Source organism: Corythoichthys intestinalis, chromosome 19 (genome assembly GCF_030265065.1).
Source record: "Corythoichthys intestinalis isolate RoL2023-P3 chromosome 19, ASM3026506v1, whole genome shotgun sequence".
Lineage (NCBI taxonomy): Eukaryota > Metazoa > Chordata > Actinopteri > Syngnathiformes > Syngnathidae > Corythoichthys > Corythoichthys intestinalis.
The window spans coordinates 28,714,269-28,738,511 of NC_080413.1; the positions used below are offsets into that span (position 1 = coordinate 28,714,269).

A 24,243-nucleotide genomic window follows, 5' to 3' on the forward strand; every position below is an offset into this window, starting at 1 on the left:
ATCTGTAGTGTTGTTTAGAACAACCCGGGTTTGAGGAAATGAAATGCATATTTAAGCTGTAGTCATTGATAAAGGTTTTGCAGAAATGTGCCCTGATTACAACTTTCTGGAGTGATAATTATTAGTTACATATTATACTGTACAGTGAGGAGCAGAAGTATTTTCACCCCTTGTGGTTTTGCAAGTTCACCCACTTAGAAAATAGGTAGAGGTCTGAAATTTCAATCATAGATGCATTTCCACTCATAGAGACATAATCTTAAAAAAAGAATCCAGAAATCAAATTGGATGATTTTTAAAAAAAAATTGTATTTGTAATTTCTGGTGCTCATAAGTATTTGCACCCCTAAGAATAAGCAATAATTATGACACTCAAAGAGTTGTCAGTCTACTATAAAAAAGAAAAGTCCACCTTTACCCCATGAGTAACCCTCCAACCACCACCCGTTTGAGCTCAATATCCAATCCAACTGCTACCATGGGCAAGACCAGAGAGCTTTTGAAAGACACCAGAGAAAAAAATTGTTGAGCTCCAAAAAGCTGGAAAAGTTTACGGGACAGTTGGAAAGCAGCTTGGTGAGGACAAATCAACAGTTGCAGCAATTTTTAGAAAAAGGAAAACGCTAAACATGACTTGATAATGTACCTCAGACTGGGGCCCCATGTAAAATCTCTCCTCGCGGGGCATCACTCATGATGAGAATAGTGAGGGCTCAGCCTAAAACTACACGGCAGGAGCTGGTCATTGACCTGAAGAGAGCTGGATGCACAGTTTCAAAGGCTACTAGTAGTAGAACACTATGGTGCAATGGTTTAAAATCATACATTGCTCAGAAGGTTCCCCTGCTGAAGCCAGTTCATGCGAAGGCCCGTCTGGTGTTTGCCAGGGACCATCTGAATGATGCAGAGGGGTCATGGGAGAAAGTCATGTGGTCAGGTGAGACCAAAGTAGAACTTTTTGGTGCAAACTGTACTTGTCTGTAATTGCAAGCACTGATTTTCTCACGGGTACAAATACTTATGAACCCCAGTAAATTACAAATAAATTATTTTTTAGATTATGTTTTTATGAGTGGAAATGCATCTATGAGTGAAATTTCAGACCTCTACCTATTTTCTAAGTAGGTGGCTATAAATTGTCTCCTAAAGTCAACTTTGTTACAGTAAAATGATGTATCATTCTGTCAGCACACAATAGACTGGAAGAGCAGCAGTCTACTGTAGCTTCCAAAAGTGTGGAGTACTTCAACTTTTTTTGCTGGTTGCTGTTTTGCATAAATTTCACAGACATTGAATGCTTGCATGTACATGTACGTGTGTGCCACTTTTATGTAGGAAATAGCACAAGGTAACTATGCCAACTTTCACACCAAGCACTGATATGCTTGTATTCTAAAAATGTTAAAGGTTTGCACGTAAACGTCCAATTAAAGTTGTACAACAGATATTTCCTTTATATGTAGATAGCAGTGTTGTTTTTGGCAGCCCTTTTAATTTGTGACTTAGTCTTTTTGACGAAAATTATTTTTAGTCTTAGTCATATTTTAGTCATTTAAAAATGTTTTCGTCTTCGTCTAGTTTTGTCGACGAGATGACATACAACTTTTGTCTAGTTTTAGTCAACAGTTACTTAAAATATTTTCGTCTTCGTCTAGTTTTGTCGACAGACCTCATACAACTTTTGTCTCGTTTTAGTCAACAATTACTCAAAATATTTTCGTCTGTAAAATTCAAATTCAAAGTTTTAGTCTAAAAATAAAGGTTTCCAACAATTTCGAATGAACATAGACGAGCACAGGTTGTAACATTGATTTTGCCTCTGCTTCTGGTACTCGCTAATTGGGTAGCTATCAGTGAGCTAAGCCCATGCTAGGCATTATGGGGAATGTAATTTTGAACTGCTGCATTTGGAAACATGCTGATTGAATACTTTGTCAGTTTATTCTCTGTTATTGTTTACGTGCAATCTAGAATATTGAATGAGAATAACAATTGAGCGGGAATAACAATTTGTCAACGACAATTGTCGTGATAGTAATTTTGTAGTAATTGTTTAGTTGGCACATAGGCTACTGTGTGTTATTATTAACTGGACTATATTTCCATGGGTCTGCATTTTGTTATTATTTTAAAATCATTATTTAATTCTTTTTTTTTTTTTCTTAGGCATCTTTGAGTGAACTTCGAGTAAAATTCAAATATCTCGAGGCCAGGCAAAGTGTCCTCTTTTTTGGAAATCAAAATATGGCCACCCCATAATACACACTCAGCAGGAAAGGGCCTTTTTTTTTTTTTTTTTAAATCAATCCAGCTTAAAGCCACAAACTGTATGTAAAAAAATAAAATAAAATAAAAATAAAAGTTCGCTCTCTATTCTGAAGCTAATGCTAAAGCGAATGCTACGCAAACGCTAGGATTGTATTTAATTTCTGATTGTTAAATGTCAGTACAGACATTTAAAGGCTAAAGCAACATTGTATGTTCTCTCTTGCCAAGATAAGAAAACATTTTTACCGTGTTTCCAGACAAGCAAGTTGGAGCGCAGCCTAGCTTGAGACATATCGTTAACTCCAGTGAGGAGGGAGAGGCGCAGCACATCTCCCCCATGAGTGACACGGACCAAACACTGCCACGATGCAAGCTTCCACGTACAATATGAAAATGTCATGCATTGTGAACATGACATGATGTTGCATTTTTGCCTTGTCGTAGTCATCTCATCAGACAAAAACTGGCATTCGTCTCAGTATATTCTAGTCTACCTAGCCCCATTTTTAGCTCGTCAACGTCACGTCATTGTCATGAGGAAATTGTTTGTCGACTAAAGATTTTCGTTATCATCTATGTTGATGAAACAACACTGGTAGATAAAAAAGCATAAAAATTACACTAAAATCCGATTGCAGGGGGCTGTGTTTTTGTGTGACAGTTAACACAGATGCAGCAATATCCTAATTGCTGGGGTCTGACGTCTTAATGCCAGATCTTACCTCTGGCTGGAGTCTGACATCTTGATGCCAGATCTTGCCTCTAAAGAAGAAGAAACTAGTCATAAGCAGAATAAAACCAAGCCAAAGTATCTCACTGACCTTCCACTCACAGGAAGAAAATACTGAGTGTGAGTCACATTCCTTAAGATCATAGTGTCAGTTTCCAGTCATCTTTGCTTCTTTTGCCCCCATGTGTTTTTCTTCCTCCTACGTGTTGGTGGCATCCCTATAGTGATGACCCTTTAGTTTTAGCAAACATTGTAACTCGACTGTGTTGAGCATTTAGATTTTTACTTTGCATTAGCTGTAGTTCTATAATGTATAGAAGTTGCTTCTGCTGTACAATCGATATGAGGAAACAAAGAGTGGGTGCAAGCAAGGGGACAGTTAAAGAAATGCATAACATCATCATGGATAGTGATTAGGAAGTGACTTCACACAAAACAATTCATTCCAGAAGAAGGATGACCCTGGCTTCTTCCATCCATGAGGGAGGGGTTACCCAGTGAACACTAGAAACTGACCGTCGGGGCAACATTCATATACAGTATATCCCAGTGGTGGAATGTAACGAAGTAAAAGTACTTTGTTACTGTAATTAAGTGCATTTTGTGTATCTGTTCTTTGCTTGAGTACAAATATGAAATGGTACTTTTTACTTTTACTTCACTGCATTTTACCGCCAGTATCTGTACTTATTACTCCTACTACTTTTCAAATTGTCGCCTGTGTCAAACGTTACTGTACTTTTGTTTGTTTTCTTTTTTTCTCATTGTGAATTGATAGTTTCATTTTCATGCCTCCAGCACAAATGATAAGCCCCGTGTAACTATACCATGACTGAGCACTAGAGGCAGCAACACGAGTACAAGCAAGATTAAGCAGGTGAACAAGATATTGACCACTGTAAAACACTACACTACTACTTTGTAATTTTAAAGTACCTTTGTATTTTTACTTGAGTATTTTTTATCAGATACTTGTACTCTTTTTAAGTAATTTTTTGCACTTGTATATGTACTTTCACCTAAGTAAAAAACAAAACTGAGTACTTCATCCACCACTGTCATATTCTGGGACCCAGTAGAGCACCCCATAGGAAGGATGCAAGGATTCCCCCCAATCAACCACTATGCCCACCCAGTGCCCAGCACACCCTGCCATCGCCTAAGATGCATGATAATGGGTACTAAATTGAGGTTCACAGATTGCGTGAATTAGTGACAACAAGTGTAAAATTGGTGACGAGTTGCAAATTTAAAGGAAGATTTTGTGCTTTTGGTGACCTTGCTGAATTTCACCAAGGAATATTAGGGCGAGGCCACCAAGTGTAAATTAAAGGTTGGAATTATGAAATCAGATATGATAGTGTAAGACGAATATATTATGAAGTGATAGAAATTACATGCATTATTCTCATAGCATCAGTCCTTCCTGTGTAAAATGTGCATTTAAAACTTCAGAGCTCTGCTCAAGCTCTGCTTTTGGAGACTCCATCACCAATTTGCACAGTGTGTGGAAATTATAAATGCAGGAAGAAATATAAAAGCAGAGTTTAAAGGAGTTTTGCCATTGGTGATAGCCTGATTTCTCCTTGTGATTGGCTTCAAGTCGATCCTGGCTCAGACCGATCAGAAGATACAAAATTACATTGCTGAATATATAACACTTCACGATAATTTCTTGTATTTCAAAGTTCCTTTTCTCCCGGTTGAATTACCATTTTTCCTGCTCCACTTTATCTCGGTTATGCAAATCGGTATCATTTTGCACCTGACTTTCACATATGATATTTAAAGACGCAAATTCAGTCGTTGCAATTCATTTCAGGTTTGATAAATCACTTCGCCTGTGCTCAATTAATGCATATCCTCCTCCCGTAATACGCAAAATGAAATGAGTGGCAAATTAGCCCTTTTTGTCGATGCAGTCATGGGTGTGCCTGGTTTGTGATCAGCTTCCACATCTGTTTTTGTGAGCAATCCAGCTTGCATCCGTTTTTTTTTTTTTTCTCAATAGTAATAATAATCATATTGAACTGTGATTCTTAAAGGGTCAGAGTAGCAACTGCTCCACTTCTTGGAGTTTTTGTAATCCCTCCAAAGGATTTTGAGACTTTCTTGTAGTCATTCCTTATTCACTTCACATTTGCAAAAGCACAGCGGCTTGTGACAAAAGGCCGCTTTTTTTTTTGCTGAAATGCTCAGATTGAGGCCCATCTCCCTGTGGCATTACCTCACCTCAGCTGCTTGTGTCAGCAACTGTATTTTATCCGTGACTGCCTGAAGTCGGTAAGGTGTGAAGAATAACACTAAACAATAAATCAAGATCTTTGGTTGGCTGGACCCTGGTTCCACCAAGTGTTGTATCAGTGCCCTGTTGATATAAATAAATGAAACAAACCAAATGTGGGCAATCTTCTCTCAAACAGCATTGTTATGAACATTGCATGTCAATAACATCGTTTTTGCCTGTAAATATCACTGTCTATGCAGGTTAGCATATCCTTTAAATCAAATCAAATCAAATAAATACATCACATCTACAAATGACACAACGCCAAGATCAAGGGCAGAGGTTTGCATAGGGACGGTAAGGAGATAACACTCCCAACTTTTTCAGGATGCTCAAATTGTCCCCACCAACTTTTATGCAATGCATGATTTGCATTATATAATGAGTTCAGTTAAATAGATAATTTAGATCTTAACATACTGTATGTTGTAAGGATAGAATTGACCATACCATTATGAAGTGAATTATTTTCATTGTTGTTTAGACATACATTTCCCCCTTTTCACTTGCTGAATGTGCCGGTCCATTTTTTTCCCTCATTTGATTGGCTGAAGACTTTTAGCCCCCAACAGAATAATGTCATGTGGAGGAGGGATATTTTTTTTTTTCGGCCAGAAACAGCAGCAGCAGCCACTGTAAATAATGTAAAAAAGACGTAAATGTTTTGAAGGTGGGGACACACCACTAATTTTGCTTCTGAAAGTCGACCCGCATCTGACTTACCATAACTCGAGTAGGAAGCTGGCTGTTTTCGACTGTTAACGTTAAACTGTGAGAAATGTAGTGAACTCTGCTGGAAACTATAGAACCAGAAAAATGTGAGCAAGAAGCTGCTTAGAGAAAGAGGTCCCCAACTTTGTGTGTGTCAGTCAATATTCAATTTATTTATGTGGTCTGAAAGCAGCCCAAAGGAGCGTTCATTTTTTGTCGAGTTTGGCTGTGGTTGTGAACAAAAGCAGTATTGTTTTACCAGAAGTAAGGATCAATTTTTTTGTTTGTTATTGCCTGAAAAAGAATTTTTTCCAGTTATACCTATTTTGCATGCCAAGATAGTTAAGAGATTATTAACAGGTTTGTACTTATTGTGTATGTTAATATAATTTAGGTTATGCCCAAATTTTGCAATTTAAATATGCTAATAAAATTCAGACATTTGTTCTGGAAGCTTTTAAAATGTTTCTTTAGTAGTTTTTGAAACAAAGGTTTGAATCGAACGGTATATCACCTGAACCAATATATGAAAGTTGATATATGTCAATTCAGATTTATTTTACATTGATCATTTAGCCCAGGGGTCCCCAGTACAGATTTATTTTACATTGATCATTTAGCCCAAACTACGGCCCACGGCAGCTCGCTTCCACATTTGGTCCGGCTCCCTGAATTTTTTTTTTTTAACAATAGTGTTATTTATTTCCTGGCTTTTTTCTATGAAGAACCCAGAGAGGGTTATTTTGTTATTATCTATTTAATTAATAGTGTTATTATTATATTATATTATATTATATTATATTATATTATATTATATTATATTATATTATATTATATTATATTATTAGGGCTGTCAAACGATTAAAATTTTTAATTGAGTTAATTACAGCTTAAAAATTAATTAATCGTAATTAATCGCAATTAATCGCAATTCAAACCATCTATAAAATATGCCATATTTTTCTGTAAATTATTGTTGGAATGGAAAGATACGACAAGATGGATATATACATTCAACATACGGTACATAAGGACTGTATTTGTTTATTATAACAACAAATCAACAAGATGGCATTAACATTATTAACATTCTGTTAAAGTGATCCATGGATAGAAAGACTTGTAGTTCTTAAAAGATGAATATTAGTACAAGTTATAGAAATGTTATATTAAAACGCCTCTTAATGTTTTCGTTTTAATAAAATTTGTAAAATTTTCAATCAAAAAATAAACTTGTAGCCCTATTCTGTCCTCAATGTGTGTGAGTACACAAATTGACAGATAGCGAACGTAAGTTCCAAAAAGAAATCGGTGTGGCAAAGTTGCATGGGCTTTACTGAAGTCATCTCTTTTTGACAGGAGCACGTTTCTTGTATTTTTGTAAAACTGAAAATAACAAGGCAATGTGTCAATAACTTGCATAAATCACAAAATAACATAAAATGTACACACACGTGTCCATTTGAGCAGTAGCACTAGCCAATTAGCTCACAAGCATCTAACAATGTAACTGCATTTCACCATATATGTGAACAAATTCAAATACACATCATCAATAACTATCTAATGCTCATGAATATAAACAAAGGAGGAATATAACTCACAAGCGATGCATGTATTAGACACAGTGTGATGGGGCTATGAGAACTGCCACTGAATACTGGATGCGGACGTTAGCTGGTCTGAATAGCACTGTCTATTAGTGTGAGTTCGCGTCGACATATAATCACGTCAGAAAAGCGCGCCGAAACCCAAATAATCAGCCTCACTGAATCGCCAGCAGAGGACGACATTACGCCACATAACATATGCAAGTCACACCCAAGCGCCAGCAGAGGGCGGAAAAACTCCATAAAACACAATTAACAAGTTGGCCTTTCACTGTACTGACATTTAAATCTGTCTGAGCGGGCCTAGTGCGTTAATTGCGTCAAATATTTTAACGTGATTAATTTAAAAAATTAATTAACGCCCGTTAACGCGATAATTTTGACAGCCCTATATATTATATTATATTATTATTTTTATTTTATTTACTTTTGATCCGTGAAGAATCCAGAAAGGGTTATTTGGTTGTGGCTTTCTGAAAAACAATATATTTTTACATTAATGCACTCCTGCAATCGTCACACCTTTTCTGTTACAAACTGACCCCGGCCCTTCATCAGAGAAGGGAAAAGTTATGTGGCCCTCACAGGAAAAAGTTTGGGGACCCCTGATTTAGCCTATCAATTAATTAGGTTCATATTCTTGAGAAATGTAGCTCTGAACCCCATTCACCCAATTTGTTTAGGCTTATTAATGTCCCCTCCCCAGCAAAAAGTGTATATGCAGGTTATGCTGTTATATCATCCCTACCAAAGTTGTATCTTTTTTTTCCCTTTTTTTTTTTTTTTTACTTATTTAATGTGCAGCATTCTTTAATGACAGAGAATTTATTAGTCTGTATTGTTTTGCTATCCTTCCATGCTGTTTTAGGCATCCTGAGATATCCCCAGGGCGATGCTGAAACAACCACAGATATGTAGTCACATATGGTGTTTGCAATTGATCTGTACCATGTTATACAGCACCACTGAGAAATGATCTTGACCAGATGCAAAGAAAGCTGCGTGATAGAAATCAGTGCTGCATCTTTGTAAGCGTATCAAGGATTTTTCCATTGTATTTAATAGGGACCATTTTGATTTTGTTCGTTATTATTATTATTTTTTTTTTCTTAGACCTGCCTTATTATGGCCAGCTCTTTTTTTGCAGGCATTCGTCGACGTAATGAGCACAAGCCAGAGAATTTCTGGATACTATTAACACACATACAGTTAAATCAAATTGAGATGTATTGAAATGAGAGAACATGTTGACATTTTTAATATATAATGGTAATTGAGGGATTAACAAAGGCCAGAAAAAGCATTTCCTTGAATTTAGAATAGGGTCTTGTAACAATTAGCAGTTTCCATTTCTAAGTGAGTATGTCACTGTGGGCTTATAAGATTTTGCTCCACACAAACTTGCTCAAACAGGCATATTTAAACAGCTGGGTATGACCTCATTTTAAAAAAAACTATTTAATGGGCCCCTCATTGCGAATATTTGCTTCCTGTACTCTCGGTCATCCAATCAGACCTTTCATTTGGGTTGATACTTATTTACATTTATAGCTCCTGATTTTTTTACCGCAAAAACAACTATTTAGATGCTACTCAAGTAAATTCTGACAGTTGCAGTTTTCATTTTCACACAGCGAGACTGTCAGAAACTCTCTAGATTGATTATGTGCATTGGACAGTGAATAATGTAATTTTAATGTAACTTCAACAACGACTTTTAATGTAACTTCAACAACGACTTTACAATAAACATATTTACACACACACACACACATATATATATATATATATATATATATATATATATATATATATATATATGTGTATTAGGGCTGTCAAAATGATCGCGTTAACGAGCGTTAATTAATTTTTTAAATTAACCACGTTAAAATATTTGACGCAATTAACGCACTTGGCCAGCTCAGACAGATTTAAATGACAGTAGAGCAGTGCTTCTCAATTATTTTCTGTTACGCCCCCCCAAGGAAGACGTAAATGTTTCGCGCCCCCCCAAACTCTCTGCCACCACTGTAAATAGTATCATTTGTCTATAAAATTACTATTATAAATACGCATCTGCCTAACATTGTGTCCTTTTTTTTCCTAATAACGAAAAAAAGTAACGGATCAACTTATAATAAAGTAGAACTTTATTAACATTGTTTTGTTTGTAACAGAGAAGACGACGCGCATCAATTTGCCTGAATTTAAAAAAAAAAGTCCCATCCAAACTAAAAAATACACTCAAGTTACATTTTTTACCATTTGATAAAGAAAAATAAAATGTAATAAAATCAGTAAATAATAACAAATTAAAATTGATTAGAAACATTCACTCATGAGGACAATATGCCAAAAAATTTGATCGAAAAAACAAAACTGAATTTAAAAAAAAAGAAGAAAAAAAAAAGTGTCCTTGGACAGAAGGACAGTTTTTATTTTTGTACCTCCTTTGCAATGGTGTGGAGTTATCTTGCAATGAGCATGCTAACAATGCTAATTGGTTTACTGATATTACACTGACAAAACAGGACGATTGTTGGAAATATTCGGCCGTTTTCGCTGAAAAACAATCAAGCTTATCAATGAGATTGGGGTCTAATGTCTTTAAGTGGCGTCTTAATTGTTTTGGCTTCTGGCTGTCCGCTATAATTATTTTTAGACACAGTAAACAGTGGTCTTTCCTCATTACCCACTGTATTAAAAGTCAAAGCTAAAAGGCAAACGGCACGAAAAAAGCGCATTCCCGGCGGCCGAGGTAGAACCGTAGGTGAGGGCGGTCGTCGTGACGATCCCAAGCCAAAAATGGCACTTCTCGGGCGGCGACGTGAGAACCGGCCGGACAAGAGTGAGTCCGGTCGGAAAACAGCTTTCGAAAACGGCGGCGGCGCACTGCTCTTCATATCTGTTTTCTGTGTGTTCTGAGTGCTCTTCCTTAGTTCAAAAATACTGCGCGCACTCTGAAAATGAGAGCGCCACTGCCACCCACTGAGTGGATGTGCAAGTACACTTTATTCCAGTACGGCAAAAGAAAAAAAAAAAAAAAAAAAAGCATGTTCCCCGAGGTCACATGCGCCCCCCCTGGCATCGCTCTGCGCCCCCCCAGGGGGGCGCGCCCCACTATTTGAGAAGTACTGCAGTAGAGTGAAAGGCCCACTTGTTGTGTTTTGCGGAGTTTTGCTGCCCTCTGCTGGCGCTTGGGTGCGACTGATTTTATGCGTTTCAGCACAGCATTGAGTAACTAGAAACTGCAATTTCGGGAGAAATTACACACCTTGGTCTTTCCTCTGTGGAGATACAGATCTTAGCCCCACTCAGGTCTATCAATAGAATGGACCATAATGCCAGTCAATGGCACTAAACAAAGTAAAAGCCATTAGAAAAGATTGGGAGAATTGGACGTCCATGGACGTCAATGGCAGCACCCCCCATAAGCGTCAAGGGAGTTGGGGACGTTTGGGGTATACGTCCTATTGATATCTGGTCATTTTCTGTTGATTTGGGGAAATTTAGTTTTTTCCCCATTGAAAATGAATGGGAAAATTTTTGGACGTCCATGGACGTCAATGGCAGCATCCCCTATAAGCGTCAATGGAGTTGGGGACGTTTGGGGGACACGCCCTATTGATATCTGGTCATTTTCTGTTGATTTGGGGAAATGTAGTTTTTTCCCCATTGAAAATGAATGGGAAAAATTTTGGACGTCCATGGCCGTCAATGGCATCGACATCCATATAGTCAATAGAATCCAAGTACATTGGCATCAGTAGATTCGACATGCATGGCCGTCAATGGCATCAGTGCAATGTAAATTCCATTGGAAATCCCATTGGAAGTGAATGGGACTTTTCCCATTTGAAATGAATGGGATAGTTTTTGGCAAATTTCCAAGGAAGCGTAATTTTTTTCCAAATTCTGTATACAACTTTTATGCCCCTCACCGTCCCGGAATTTTTGATGCCCAAATTATGTGATTTGGTCAAAAATTGTAGGACTAGATACATTTTGAAACTTTTTTTTTTTTCACGGAAAATTGCCGTTTACGGATGAACGGAAAAATTTTCGGGGCCATTTGTACAGTTTCCTGTGTCACGCGAAAATTCCGGTCGTGCCGATACTTGAACGGTGCCGATCGGTCTAACGGTTCGGGCTGTGAAGCGCGCGTTTTTTTTCCATTCAAAATGAATAGGAAAGTTTTTGGCAAATTTCCGGGGAACCGTAAATTTTTGCCAAATTCTGTATACAACTTTTATGCCCCTCACCGTCCCGGAATTTTTGATGCCCAAATTATGTGATTTGGTCAAAAATTGTAGGACTAGATACATTTTGAAACTTTTTTTATTTTTCGGAAAATTGCCGTTTACGGGCGAACGGAAAATTTTTCGTGGCGGTTTGAAAAATTCCCATCGTCGCGCGAAAATTCCGGTCGTGCCGATACTTGAACGGTGCCGATCGGTGGTACGGTTCGGCCTGTGCGGCGCGCCGAAAAAAACGTCAACAATTATTGAATAATAATAATAATAAACTAGAAACTGCAATTTCGGGAGAAATTACACACCTTGGTCTTTCCTCTGTGGAGATACAAATCTTAGCCCCACTCAGGTCTATCAATAGAATGGACCATAATGCCAGTCATTGGCACTAAACAAAGTTAAAGCCATTAGAAAAGATTGGGAGAATTGGACGTCCATGTCCGTCAATGGCAGCACCCTCCATAATTGTTAATGGAATCGGGGAAGTTTGGGGGACACGTCCTATTGATATGTAGTCATTTTCTGTTGATTTGGGAAAAAAAAAAAAATTCCCATTGAAAATGAATGGGAAAAATTTTGGACGTCCATGGACGTCAATGGTATCAACTTACATAAGCGTCAATGGAATCCAAGTACATTGGCATCAATAAAATGAACAAACATGAAGAAATGCCATTGGAAATGAATGGGAAGTTTGGACGTCCATGAACGTCAATGGCATCACCCTCCATAAGCGGCAATGCAATCGGGGACATTTGGGGGACACGTCCTAATGATATCTAGTCATTTTCTGTTGATTTGGGAAAAAAAAAAAATTCCCATTGAAAATGAATGGGAAAAATTTTGGACGTCCATGGACGTCAATGGTATCAACTTACATAAGCATCAATGGAATCCAAGTACATTGGCATCAATAGAATGAACAAACATGAAGAAATGCCTTTGGAAATTAATGGGAAGTTTGGACGTCCATGGACGTCAATGGCATCACCCCCCATAAGCGGCAATGCAATCGGGGACATTTGGGGGACACGTCCTAATGATATCTAGTCATTTTCTGTTGATTTGAGGAAAAAAAAAAAATTCCCATTGAAAATGAATGGGAAAAATTTTGGACGTCCATGGACGTCAATGGTATCAACTTACATAAGCGTCAATGGAATCCAAGTACATTGGCATCAATAGAATGAACAAACATGAAGAAATGCCATTGGAAATGAATGGGAAGTTTGGACGTCCGTGGACGTCAATGGCATCACCCTCCATAAGCAGCAATGCAATCGGGCACATTTGGGGGAAACGTCCTATTGATATCTAGTCATTTTCTGTTGATTTGGGGGAAAAAAAAAAAATTCCCATTGAAAATGAATGGGAAAAATTTTGGACGTCCATGGACGTCAATGGTATCAACTTACATAAGCGTCAATGGAATCCAAGTACATTGGCATCAATAGAATGAACAAACATGAAGAAATGCCATTGGAAATAAATGGGAAGTTTGGACGTCCATGAACGTCAATGGCATCACCCTCCGTAAGCGGCAATGCAATCGGGGACATTTGGGGGACACGTCCTAATGATATCCAGTCATTTTCTGTTGATTTGGGGAAAAAAAAAAAAATTCCCATTGAAAATGAATGGGAAAAATTTTGGACGTCCATGGACGTCAATGGTATCAACTTACATAAGCGTCAATGGAATCCAAGTACATTGGCATCAATAAAATGAACAAACATGAAGAAATGCCATTGGAAATGAATGGAAATTTTGGACGTCCATGGACGTCAATGGCATCACCCTCCATAAGCGGCAATGCAATCGGGGACATTTGGGGGACACGTCCTAATGATATCTAGTCATTTTTTGTTGATTTTGGGGAAAACAAAAAAATTCCCATTGAAAATGAATGGGAAAAATTTTGGACGTCCATGGACGTCAATGGTATCAACTTACATAGGCGTCAATGGAATCCAAGTACATTGGCATCAATAGAATGAACAAACATGAAGAAATGCCATTGGAAATGAATGGGAAGTTTGGACGTCCATGAACGTCAATGGCATCACCCTCCATAAGCGTAAATGGAATTGGGGACGTTTGGGGTATACGTCCTATTAATATCTGGTCATTTTCTGTTGATTTGGGGAAATTTAGTTTTTTCCCCATTGAAAATGAATGGGAAAATTTTTGGACGTCCATGGACGTCAATGGCAGCACCCCCTATAAGCGTCAATGGAGTTCGGAACGTTTGGGGGAGACGTACTATTGATAACTGGTCATTTTCTGATGATTTGGGGAAATTTAGTGTTTTCCCCATTGAAAATGAATGGGAAAAATTTTGGACGTCCATGGACGTCAATGGCAGCACCCCCCATAAGCGTCAATGGAGTTGGGGACGTTTGGGGTATACGTCCTATTAATATCTGGTCATTTTCTGTTGATTTGGGGAAATGTAGTTTTTTCCCCATTGAAAATGAATGGGAAAAATTTTGGACGTCCATGGCCGTCAATGGCATCGACATCCATATAGTCAATTGAATCCAAGTACATTGGCATCAGTAGATTCGACATGCATGGCCGTCAATGGCATCAATGCAATGTAAATTCCATTGGAAATCCCATTGGAAGTGAATGGGAACTTTTCCCATTCGAAATGAATGGGATAGTTTTTGGCAAATTTCCGAGGAAGCGTAATTTTTTTCCAAATTCTGTATACAACTTTTATGCCCCTCACCGTCCCGGAATTTTTGATGCCCAAATTATGTGATTTGGTCAAAAATTGTAGGACTAGATACATTTTGAAACTTTTTTTTTTTTCCGGAAAATTGCCGTTTACGGGCGAACGGAAAATTTTTCAAGGCCGTTTGAAAAATTCCCATCGTCGCGCGAAAATTCCGGTCGTGCCGATACTTGAACGGTACCGATCGGAAGTACGGTTCGGGCTGTGCGGCGCGCCGAAAAAAACGTCAACAATTATTGAATAATAATAATAATAATAAATAACTAGAAACTGCAATTTCGGGAGAAATTACACCTTGGTCTTTCCTCTGTGGAGATACAAATCTTAGCCCCACTCAGGTCTATCAATAGAATGGACCATAATGCCAGTCAATGGCACTAAACAAAGTAAAAGCCATTAGAAAAGATTGGGAGAATTGGACGTCCCTTCATAAGCGTCAATGGAATTGGAGAAGTTTGGGGGACACGTCCTATTGATATCCGGTCATTTTTTGTTGATTTGGGGAAAAAAAAAAAATTCCCATTGAAAATGAATGGGAAAAATTTTGGACGTCCATGGACGTCAATGGTATCAACTTACATAAGCGTCAATGGAATCCAAGTACATTGGCATCAATAGAATGAACAAACATGAAGAAATGCCATTGGAAATGAATGGGAAGTTTGGACGTCCATGGACGTCAATGGCATCACCCTCCATAAGCGCCAATCCAATCGGGGACATTTGGGGGACACGTCCTATTGATATCTGGTCATTTTTTGTTGATTTGGGGAAAAAAAAAAAATTCCCATTGAAAATGAATGGGAAAAATTTTGGACGTCCATGGACGTCAATGGTATCAACTTACATAAGCGTCAATGGAATCAAAGTACATTGGCATCAATAGAATGAACAAACATGAAGAAATGCCATTGGAAATGAATGGGAAGTTTGGACGTCCATGAACGTCAATGGCATCACCCTCCATAAGCAGCAATGCAATCGGGGACATTTGGGGGACACGTCCTAATGATGTCTAGTCATTTTCTGTTGATTTGGGGAAAAAAAAAAATTTCCCATTGAAAATGAATGGGAAAAATTTTGGACGTCCTTGGACGTCAATGGTATCAACTTACATAAGCGTCAATGGAATCCAAGTACATTGGCATCAATAGAATGAACAAACATGAAGAAATGCCATTGGGATTTAATGGGAAGTTTGGACGTCCATGAACGTCAATGGCATCACCCTCCATAAGCGGCAATGCAATCGGGGACATTTGGGGGACACGTCCTAATGATATCTAGTCATTTTCTGTTGATTTGGGGAAAAAAAAAAATTCCCATTGAAAATGAATGGGAAAATTTTTGGACGTCCATGGACGTCAATGGCAGCACCCCCCATAAGCGTCAATGGAGTTGGGGACGTTTGGGGTATACGTCCTATTAATATCTGGTCATTTTCTGTTGATTTGGGGAAATTTAGTTTTTTCCCCATTGAAAATAAATGGGAAAATTTTTGGACGTCCATGGAAGTCAATGGCAGCACCCCCTATAAGCGTCAATGGAGTTCGGAACGTTTGGGGGAGACGTACTATTGATAACTGGTCATTTTCTGATGATTTGATGAAATTTAGTTTTTTCCCCATTGAAAATGAATGGGAAAAATTTTGGACGTCCATGGACGTCAATGGCAGCACCCCCCATAAGCGTCAATGGAGTTGGGGACGTTTGGGGTATACGTCCTATTAATATCTGGTCATTTTCTGTTGATTTGGGGAAAAAAAAAATTTCCCATTGAAAATGAATGGGTAAAATTTTGGACGTCCATGGACGTCAATGGCATCACCCCCCATAAGCGGCAATGCAATCGGGGACATTTTGGGGACACGTCCTAATGATATCTAGTCATTTTCTGTTGATTTGGGGAAAAAAAAAAAATTCCCATTGAAAATGAATGGGAAAAATTTTGGACGTCCATGGACGTCAATGGTATCAACTTACATAAGCGTCAATGGAATCCAAGTACATTGGCATCAAAAGAATGAACAAACATGAAGAAATGCCATTGAAAATGAATGGGAAGTTTGGACGTCCCTGGACGTCAATGGCATCACCCTCCATAAGCCTAAATGGAATTGGGGACATTTGGGGGAAACGTCCTGTTGATATCTAGTCATTTTCTGTTGATTTGGGGGAAAAAAAAAAAATTCCCATTGAAAATGAATGGGTAAAATTTTGGACGTCCATGGACGTCAATGGCAGCACCCCCCATAAGCGTCAATGGAGTTGGGGACGTTTGGGGTATAAGTCCTATTGATATCTGGTCATTTTCTGTTGATTTGGAGAAATGTAGTTTTTTCCCCATTGAAAATGAATGGGAAAATTTTTGGACGTCCATGTAAGTCAATGGCGGCACCCCTCATAAGCGTCAATGGAATTGGGGAAGTTTGGGGGACACGTCCTATTGATATCTGGTCATTTTCTGTTGATTTGGGGAAATTTTGTTTTTTCCCCATTGAAAATGAATGGGAAAAATTTTGGACGTCCATGGCCGTCAATGGCATCGACATCCATATAGTCAATTGAATCCAAGTACATTGGCATCAGTAGATTCGACATGCATGGCCGTCAATGGCATCAATGCAATGTAAATTCCATTGGAAATCCCATTGGAAGTGAATGGGAACTTTTCCCATTCGAAATGAATGGGATAGTTTTTGGCAAATTTCCGAGGAAGCGTAATTTTTTTCCAAATTCTGTATACAACTTTTATGCCCCTCACCGTCCCGGAATTTTTGATGCCCAAATTATGTGATTTGGTCAAAAATTGTAGGACTAGATACATTTTGAAACTTTTTTTTTTTTCCGGAAAATTGCCGTTTACGGGCGAACGGAAAATTTTTCAAGGCCGTTTGAAAAATTCCCATCGTCGCGCGAAAATTCCGGTCGTGCCGATACTTGAACGGTACCGATCGGAGGTACGGTTCGGGCTGTGCGGCGCGCCGAAAAAAACGTCAACAATTATTGAATAATAATAATAACTAGAAACTGCAATTTCGGGAGAAATTACACCTTGGTCTTTCCTCTGTGGAGATACAAATCTTAGCCCCACTCAGGTCTATCAATAGAATGGACCATAATGCCAGTCAATGGCACTAAACAAAGTAAAAGCTATTAGAAAAGATTGGGAGAGTTGGACGTCCATGGCCGTCAATGGCAGCACCCTCCATAAGCATCATTGTAATTGGGGACATTTGGGGTACACGTCCTATTGATATCTGGTCATTTTTTGTTGATTTGGGCAAAAAAAAAAAATTCCCATTGAAAATGAATGGGAAAAATTTTGGACGTCCATGGACGTCAATGGTATCAACTTACATAAGCGTCAATGGATACCAAGTACATTGGCATCAATAGAATGAACAAACATGAAGAAATGCCATTAGAAATTAATGGGAAGTTTGGACGTCCATGGACGTCAATGGCATCACCCTCCATAAGCAGCAATACAATCGGGGACATTTGGGGGACACGTCCTATTGATATCTGGTCATTTTTTGTTGATTTGGGGAAAAAAAAAAAATTCCCATTGAAAATGAATGGGAAAAATTTTGGACGTCCATGGACGTCAATTGTATCAACTTACATAAGCGTCAATGGATACCAAGTACATTGGCATCAATAGAATGAACAAACATGAAGAAATGCCATTAGAAATTAATGGGAAGTTTGGACGTCCATAGACGTCAATGGCATCACCCTCCATAAGCAGCAATACAATCGGGGACATTTGGGGTACACGTCCTATTGATATATGGTCATTTTTTGTTGATTTGGGCAAAAAAAAAAAATTCCCATTGAAAATGAATGGGAAAAATTTTGGACGTCCATGGACGTCAATGGTATCAACTTACATAAGCGTCAATGGATACCAAGTACATTGGCATCAATAGAATGAACAAACATGAAGAAATGCCATTAGAAAAGATTGGGAGAGTTGGACGTCCATGGCCGTCAATGGCAGCACCCTCCATAAGCATCATTGTAATTGGGGACATTTGGGGTACATGTCCTATTGATATCTGGTCATTTTTTGTTGATTTGGGCAAAAAAAAAAAATTCCCATTGAAAATGAATGGGAAAAATTTTGGACGTCCATGGACGTCAATGGTATCAACTTACATAAGCGTCAATGGATACCAAGTACATTGGCATCAATAGAATGAACAAACATGAAGAAATGCCATTAGAAATTAATGGGAAGTTTGGACGTCCATGGACGTCAATGGCATCACCCTCCATAAGCAGCAATACAATCGGGGACATTTGGGGGACACGTCCTATTGATATCTGGTCATTTTTTGTTGATTTGGGGAAAAAAAAAAATTCCCATTGAAAATGAATGGGAAAAATTTTGGACGTCCATGGACGTCAATTGTATCAACTTACATAAGCGTCAATGGATACCAAGTACATTGGCATCAATAGAATGAACAAACATGAAGAAATGCCATTAGAAATTAATGGGAAGTTTGGACGTCCATAGACCTCAATGGCATCACCCTCCATAAGCAGCAATACAATCGGGGACATTTGGGGTACACGTCCTATTGATATATGGTCATTTTTTGTTGATTTGGGCAAAAAAAAAAAATTCCCATTGAAAATGAATGGGAAAAATTTTGGACGTCCATGGACGTCAATGGTATCAACTTACATAAGCGTCAATGGATACCAAGTACATTGGCATCAATAGAATGAACAAACATGAAGAAATGCCATTGGAAATGAATGGGAAGTTTGGACGTCCCTGGACGTCAATGGCATCACCCTCCATAAGCAGCAATGCAATCGGGGACATTTGGGGGACAGGTCCTATTGATATCTAGTCATTTTCTGTTGATTTGGGGAAAAAAAAAAATTTCCCATTGAAAATGAATGGGTAAAATTTTGGACGTCCATGGACGTCAATGGCAGCACCCCCCATAAGCGTCAATGGAATTGGGGACGTTTGGGATATACGTCCTATTGATATCTGGTCATTTTCTGTTGATTTGGAGAAATGTAGTTTTTTCCCCATTGAAAATGAATGGGAAAAATTTTGGACGTCCATGGAAGTCAATGGCGGCACCCTTCATAAGCGTCAATGGAATTGGGGAAGTTTGGGGGACACGTCCTATTGATATCTGGTCATTTTCTGTTGATTTGGGGAAATTTTGTTTTTTCCCCATTGAAAATGAATGGGAAAAATTTTGGACGTCCATGGCCGTCAATGGCATCGACATTCATATAGTCAATTGAATCCAAGTACATTGGCATCAGTAGATTCGACATGCATGGCCGTCAATGGCATCAATGCAATGTAAATTCCATTGGAAATCCCATTGGAAGTGAATGGGACTTTTCCCATTCGAAATGAATGGGATAGTTTTTGGCAAATTTCCGAGGAAGCGTAATTTTTTTCCAAATTCTGTATACAACTTTTATGCCCCTCACCGTCCCGGAATTTTTGATGCCCAAATTATGTGATTTGGTCAAAAATTGTAGGACTAGATACATTTTGAAACTTTTTTTTTTTTCACGGAAAATTGCCGTTTACGGACGAACGGAAAAATTTTCGGGGCCATTTGTAAAGTTTCCTGTGTCACGCGAAAATTCCGGTCGTGCCGATACTTGAACGGTGCCGATCGGTCTAACGGTTCGGGCTGTGAAGCGCGCGTTTTTTTTCCATTCAAAATGAATAGGAAAGTTTTTGGCAAATTTCCGGGGAACCGTAAATTTTTGCCAAATTCTGTATACAACTTTTATGCCCCTCACCGTCCCGGAATTTTTGATGCCCAAATTATGTGATTTGGTCAAAAATTGTAGGACTAGATACATTTTGAAACTTTTTTTGTTTTTCGGAAAATTGCCGTTTACGGGCGAACGGAAAATTTTTCGTGGCGGTTTGAAAAATTCCCATCGTCACGCGAAAATTCCGGTCGTGCCGATACTTGAACTGTGCCGATCGGTGCTACGGTTTGGGCTGTGCGTTGGCTCAAAAAAACGCGGAGAATAAGATGAATAAAAATAATAAGTACAATAAAGTTGCACAATAACAATACCTTGTTCTTTCTTTCAGAAAGACCAAGGTAATAATAAAAAATAATAATAAAAAAAAGTACAATAAAGTTGTACAACAACATAACCTTGTTCTTTCCCTTGGAAAGACCAAGGTAATAATAAAAAAAAGTACAATAAAGTTGTACAACAACATAACCTTGTTCTTTCCCTTGGAAAGACCAAGGTAATAAAGAAGTACAATAAAGTTGTACAACAACATAACCTTGTTCTTTCCCTTGGAAAGACCTAGGTAATTATTGACATCAACAGTGGCAGGCTACTAGTTTATTTATTGATTGAAAATTTTACAAATTTTATTAAAACGAAAACATTAAGAGGGGTTTTAATATAAAATGTATATAACTTGTACTAATTTTTCAAAAATTTTCAAGAACTACAAGTCTTTCTATCCATGGATCGCTTTAACAGAATGTTAATAATGTTAATGCCATCTTGTTGATTTATTGTTATAATAAACAAATACAGTCCTTATGTACCGCATGTTGAATATATATATCCATCTTGTGTCTTATCTTTCCATTCCAACAATAATTTACAGAAAAATATGGCATATTATATAGATGGTTTGAACTCGATTAAAATTTTTAATCGTTTGACAGCCCTAATATATATATATTTTTTTTCTCTCATCTTCTTTACTGCTTATCCTCACAAAGATTGCAAGGGTGCTGTAGCCTATCCCAACTAACTATGGGTAGGAGGCAGGGTGTCCCCTGAACTATTTGTCAGCGAGTCGCGGGGCACATATACATTATACAAACAACCATTCACAATAAAAATCACACCTATGGAAAAAGTGCTTTTTAATCAGCCTAAAATGCATGTTTTTGGTTAGTGGGAGAAAGAAGTACCCGTAGAAAACCCACAGCGGCAAACTTGTTGTGTCGGGTTCCCTCGAATGACAGGGTTCTGCATATGAATGACAAAGACACTACTTTTTTAGTAGTTTTTATTTTGATAGATATTTTTGATTAATCAAATATTTTTTGCAACATCTCTTCATGTAAATAGCTCATACTTTGACATGGACACCTGTGGCTTATAGGTGCATGTGGCCTATACTTTATATGGAATTTTTCTTAGGTTTTGTGACATTTAGGCAGTGCGGCTGATAGTCAGGTGCGCTCTATGGTCTGGGAATTACATATATCATTAACATGATAAAATATTTTGTCTATATTACTCAGCAGTAAATGGCGCTCCAATCTGGTGAACAAAATGTGGCAGAAATAACTTTTTTTTTTTTTTTTTTTTGTTTAAGGAAAGTGTTAATAATGGGGCACACACAGCTGAACTCAAATGCACAAGATGAGAGATTGGCACTATTCAATAAATGTCTAATTGATATAGGAACCAGGATTCAAAGAAGTTATGGGACGCTCGAGCCTTCCTGCTTGAATACGATTTGAGCAAATGAAGTAGAGGCGTGTCAAAGCAGTGTTCTGAAAACAGCGTCGAGCAAGCCAAAAATCACGTGACCACTGCTGACGAAGCCTCGAACGTCACAGATGTGTCAGCGAGTCACACTGTTTCCGCAGGAAAATGAAAACGTGATGGGATCCCGCCCGCTCAATCGGTGGGAACGTAATAAAAAGTGGCAGAATAATGCAGTTATTCGGCTTTTTTTTTTTTTTTTGAGAGGAGGAATTTTCGCGAGTTCTACAAACATTTGCTCATTTTCAAGACAGACAGGAGTGAGAATATCATTATCACTTTAATTTCATTAAATTCATTCACATTGTTGTACAGTTCAGTACAGATAGTGGCATAAGTTTAGATATTTAGAATAGATACAAATATGACACAACCACCCCCCCAGAAATTATATTCAATTAAAAATTAAAATATTTCACAAACCTTTCTTCGGCTCAATTATTTCCATCTTATGATTTTGGAAATCCTTATAGTATGCAATAAATAATATACCTGTTCCCAAGCACTGTGCCTACTGTACTGTAATATTTACCAAAAACTAACAATACAGAGTAACTCCCCGACATCTCGGACGAGCCACCTACAAGACTAGCACTGTCATGTATTACAAATACTGCTTTTAACACATCTTCACAGACAAAGATCGTAAGGTTGATGCAAGGTCGTAACTTCAAACATTAGTGTGTGTGTTGGGGGGGGTACAGGTACTACTGGTCAAAATTTACTCCAATCCAATTCAGAGTGCGACAATTTGGGTTAAAACGCCAAATACAACTTTTACCTGAGAATGTGGATTTTACCCCGAACATCCGTGTCCTTCTGCCCAAAAATACTGAGCTTTGGAGCCTCCATGCTGGAGTTTCTCGTGATGCTCAAAAACGTTCACATTCTTTCTTTCCACACGTTTATTAAACATTTATCTGTTTATTTTAACTCAGTAAATGACAATACATGACAATAAATTAGGGCTGCAGCTATCGAATATTTTAGTAATTGAGTAATCGACTGAAAATCCTATTGATTAATCGAGTAATCGGATAAAACATATTTTTCATCGAATATTGAATCATTTTCCGTCAATCAATGTCTTTATTTTCGATGTACATTGTTGAAAACAGCCAACAATTGCCTCTCAGATGTGACTAGAATTAAAAAAAAGACCAATTCACTGTTTTCACTCCAAAAACTTTCAGATCTTATAAAAAATATATGTATTTCTTACCTAAAAATGCCATTACGCTTGATAACACACATCACTTAAAAATTAGTTGTTTTTCCCACATGTTTCAATTGAATTTCCATTTGTGTCAAGCCATTTTTAAGTTCTAGTTAAGTTTTAAGTTAGTCTAAACTGTAAGTCCTGATAGGGTTTTGAGTTTTTGCAGTGTTCAAAATAAATGTATTGTAACATATCAGGTTATAATATAGCGGGGATATTTGCATGCGTTCCTGAATGCACCGCGTGACGAGCGGGGGTGAGGGAGGTGAGGGAGAGCGAGACACGTGCCTTCCTGTTGTTGTTGTCGTTCCACAAGTTCCCAAAAAAGAAATCATTGCAACCTAACGAAGCGGGTGACTCTTTGTCAACGTTAGAGAATGATACCTGCTGTATTGGAGCACATTAGGGGCCAGTGCTACTTGGTGTTTTATCCAGCAAAGACTACTGAGCTAAAATTGACAGTTAGCTTAAACATATTTTCATTTTACACCCTCATTATTCTACAGCGCTATGTTTCACTGATTAAATAAAGCCTGTATGTAAGACACGAGGTGAATAAAATTACTCGGATCCGTTTTTTAACTCGAGTTACTCGAGTTGCTCGAGTTTTCGTTTGAGCTCTACAATAAATGCCACATTTGACTCAGATTGCCCAGATTTGGGCTAAAACCATAAGCGGAAATTAAGGGGGGCAGGCCCCCCAAGGGGCCAAAAAGTGTCATTGCATGTAATTGACTTTCATATATATACTGTTTATATAAGTTGTAAAGCAATAAAACTGCAACAAAAATGAATGAAATTGACAAAAAACATATTTTTATAATGGGTCGAAATATTTGTTATTATTTTTTTATTGAAAATATATATATTTTTTTTGATTGAAGCA

At 37.9% G+C, this 24,243-nt stretch overlaps 1 protein-coding gene across 11 annotated transcripts in view; it reads left to right on the forward strand.

The window, feature by feature from the left end:
• Positions 1-24,243, forward strand: part of LOC130907420 (neurexin-3b) — a 584,351-nt gene that overhangs the window by 194,630 nt on the left and 365,478 nt on the right. The window lies entirely within an intron of this gene.